Source organism: Silene latifolia, chromosome 7 (assembly GCF_048544455.1).
Source record: "Silene latifolia isolate original U9 population chromosome 7, ASM4854445v1, whole genome shotgun sequence".
NCBI lineage: Eukaryota > Viridiplantae > Streptophyta > Magnoliopsida > Caryophyllales > Caryophyllaceae > Silene > Silene latifolia.
The window spans coordinates 64,491,242-64,495,542 of NC_133532.1; the positions used below are offsets into that span (position 1 = coordinate 64,491,242).

At 37.7% G+C, this 4,301-nt stretch overlaps 1 non-coding gene across 1 annotated transcript; it reads right to left on the minus strand.

The window, feature by feature from the left end:
- Positions 1-4,193: 4,193 nt before the first annotated feature.
- On the minus strand, positions 4,194-4,301 carry LOC141593194 (small nucleolar RNA R71). Its single transcript, XR_012521298.1, has one exon. It is a non-coding gene; the product is annotated as a small nucleolar RNA R71 (small nucleolar RNA).

Here is a 4,301-nt window from a genome sequence, read left to right on the forward strand (position 1 = left end):
GGAGGTTGACGAAGTTCTTGTCTTCCATTGAATGCTTTCTGCATCTTGCGATAACAATGCTCATGATACAAGAACCTCCTATTTCCCATATACACATACTTACGAGAAGACTTCAAGTATTTAGACTCGATATCCTCCCCACACAATGGACAAGCCTCTTTCCCATGAATCGTGTGCCCGAGAAAGGTCGCCATAAGTCGGATAGTCGGTTATTGTACACAATAACATCGCTCTCAAATTGAAAGTTTCGTTCTTATATGCATCAAATACTTCTATCCCACTATCCCACAACAATCGCAAATCATCTAGAAGAGGTTCCAAATATACATCTATATCATTTCCAGGTTGTTTAGGGTCGGAAATTAACAACGACAACATCAAATACTTTCTTTTCATGCACACATATGGAGGTAAGTTATAAATAGCCAACACTCCTGGCCAAGTACTATGTTGGCTACTCATGTTTCCGTGTGGGTTCATTCCATCGGTGGACAGCGCTAGACGTAAGTTTCTAGGTTCATTGCCGAACTCGGGATACTTAGCGTCGAACGATTTCCATTGCTTACCATCTGTCGGGTGTCTTAGCTTTCCATCATTTATTCTTCTTGTTTCATGCCAAGTTAACATTTTTGCATCATCGGGATTCGCATAAATCCTTATGACTCTTGGTATCAATGGAAAATACCACAACACCTTAGCGGGGATCCCTTCCTTATCCTTATAACGCCACTCCAAACATTTAGGGCAATTGGTTAAGTTTTGATATAATTTCCGATACAATATGCAATCATTTGGACATGCATGTATTTTCTCATATTTCATACCCACTCCTCTTATTAGTTTTTTCGCCTCATATGTCTTAACGGGTAGAACATTACCATCTGGAAGCAACTCCTTTATCAAGGCTAAAAAACTAGTGAAACACGTGTCACTCACCCCATTTGCCCCCTTGATATTATACAACTTCACCACAGCCGACATTTTTGTGAACTTACAACCAGGATACAGAGGTGCTTCAAACTCACACAACTTCTCATACATGTTGTTAAGGTCATCCCAATTACTAGTGTCATCACCTACATCTTCAAAAGCAATGGACTCATCATCATTCTCTTCATTATCTATAGACCCAACATTCAACTTCTCTACTTTCAACTCTTCCAACTCAAAAAACTCGGCAAACTCAGGATCATCAGTTAGCCTTTCGTGTACCTCAACATCATCTTCTTCAGAGTTATTCTCTTCCTCTAATGATTCCCCATGAAAAATCCAAAGTGTATAGGATCGACTAAATCTCCACTTTTCTAGGTGTATTTTAACGTCCGGAAAAGCCATATAGCTAATATTACCACATCTTTCACAAGGACATGCAATACTAGAAGAACCTTTCAAATTGTTCGAAACGAATTCATAAAATTCAGCTAAACCATCCTTGTAGGTGCGGTCACTCATATTTGCATCAATCATCCAAGTTCGAGTCATTATTCTACATTCGTAATAATAGGCAACTAATTCAGAAAAATACAATAATAGGCAAACAAAGAAACGAAATTCAGGAAAGCAATTAAGCTAAATTATCAACAAATTAGATAATAACCCAAAAAATCCTATATCTATAAGCGTTGCTAAGAAACATATATATACCTGATTGATAAACACGATGAGGGAGAGAAGACGTACGTGACAACAGTGACGGAGATGAAGACAGAGAGACGATCAAGGAGGAATGGAGGATGATATAGTAGCAGTATTAGTTTGTGTTTGTGTTTGTAGCGTATAGCAGAATAAAGCAATATGTCGTTCTTAAGATTTTCATAATATTAATAACAACGGTTATTGAGTCTACAACCGTTGTTAAAAGGTATTAAAAACGGGTTCTAATATAACCGTTGTGATTACTTTTCACTAAATTGGCGCCAAACCATTAACAACGGTTACAATTTAACCGTTGTTATTAGTTTTTTCATTAACAACGGTTGTTTAAGTATGACCCGTTGTTAAAACCAATAACAACGGTTAACAACACATAACCGTTGTAATTAAGTTTGGTAAAATTCGCGGAATCAATTCTACCATTTGTTTTGATGATTTTCGTGAATAAGCGTTGTTAAAGGGCCGTTGTGGTTGCCTGTATTTGTAGTAGTGATGACAATGAAAGGTATTTCCAAGCCCAAGCAAGTGTGTGTGAGAAATGCAAAATGATCCTACAAAGAGCCCAATAAGAAGTCCAAAAATTATGTGGAAAATATCAAAGCTTAGGATGCTCATTTGGATGCTCTTAGAAGGATTTATGAAGCATTAACCGGGTGCATTAAGGATCATTTATCGCAAACATTGGATTCCTTCAAGCATTAAACAATAAATTAAGCCAAAATACCCGGATAACCACGACCCCGATCGGGGCCGCCCAACCCCGATAGGGGCCGCATGCATCTTGATTGTTTACGTCTCTTCTTCCTCTCCTATAAATAGGAAAGGCATTCCAAGGCTTAGGGCATCCAATTCTTACGTCTCATTTTATTATACAATAGTCTTAAGCATTATAATCTCTCTCATTAGTTTTCTCATTTTAGTTTACAAATTGTTAAGTCTTCCTTTAGTTTAATCTTTCAACATTTTGTACTCAAGTTATTGTTCAAGCATTTGTTATTCAAGCATTTGGTTATTATTCATTTCTTCCATACAAGTTCATCTCTTTAAAGTATTCCCACTTATAGTCTACATTTCTATTTAGTTTATATTTAATTTATAATTAAGCACTCCATTTAGATTACTTTAGTTAAATTTCTTTTACATGTTAAAACATTTAGTTCATATAAATCACTCAACCATGTCTATCATCTCTCTTTTTATAGTTTACAATTCACACCTTAACGTGAGTAGCTAAATCTCTTAGTCTAAGGATTAAGGGATCCATGCAAATCAAGTATATAACATGATAAAATAGGTTAATAATAATATTGTTCAAATTGTTTCTATCACATGCTTGTGCCATAACGTTTAATCTTTGTTTAAGGCCTTATTCAATTGATTAAGTTTGTTCATTCGTTCTATAAGTCGAGATGCACGGAATTGAATTAGACTAAGCATGTATAGTAGGATGACCTAGTCATGGACGAGAGTTTCTCTAGGACTCGGTCTATGGTTGACACTAATATCGTAAGGTGGGTGTCTCTAAACCTAAGCAATTGACAATGTTTTTAGTACCAAGTTTATCATGATCATATGTTTACCTTTGCATGTGTGACCCGAACCCCTTAGACTCCCTTTTAATCATATAATTCACATCATAGTTTTATTAGTCAATCAAACAACCAAGTCAAACCAAAAACGAAATCGACCTTGATAAAAATCTACCCATAGCAATTCACAACGTAATTCCCGTTTCCTTGTGGTTCGACCCCTATTACTACATTTATTTGTGTTTAGGAAATTTATATTTGCATAGGTACGCGATAAACCTATCAAATTTTGGCGCCGTTGCCGGGAAAACGGTTTTATTGCATTTTGAATTGTCGATTTTTATCTTGTTGTCCTTTGTCTTGGGGAACACTTGTTCCTTGAGACCGTTACTTATCATTTTCCTAGAAATTGTTGTCTTATGCCCATGTCCTCTCGTAGTGAAGAATTGCTTTCACCGGATTCCGACCCCGAGAAAACCTTTAGGAGAAGACGACGTTTTTGGAAGGAAGTGAAAGAGGCCTCTTCTCCCGTACAAGCCGAAAGTGCTAGAAAGTCTTACTTAGATGATTTAGAAGCCCTTGAAGAGGAGGAGGTTTCAAGTTCATCATTTCCATCACCACCACCATCTACTACCAAAAAGATGGTGAAACTTTCCGATCACTCAAAGCCCACCGCGGCCATGCTTCCGGTCGGTATCACAACCACTCAAATCACCGCGCCGGAATTTGAGATCAAACCCTTTCATTAGCCTTGTGGAGAGGAAGCAATTTGGGGGAAGTCATTTGGAGGATCCCAATTTGCATGTGCAAAACTTTTGTGACTATTGCTCCATGATCCGTCAAATGGGCATCACTCAAGCCCAAATAAGGGAAATACTTTTCCCTTTCTCTTTGAAGGACAAGGCCAAGCTTTGGATCAATAGCCTTGACCGCACCGCCATGGGAATCACCAATTGGGAAACTTTGGCTCTTGCTTTTTATCAAAAGTTTTTTCCACCGGAGAAAACTCAAACTTTGAGGAGTGCAAATTACCGGATTCCGTCAACAAGCTCTTGAGAGCTTATATGAGGCTTGGGAGAGGTAAAAAGAGCTTCAAAGACAATCCCCACATCATGGGCT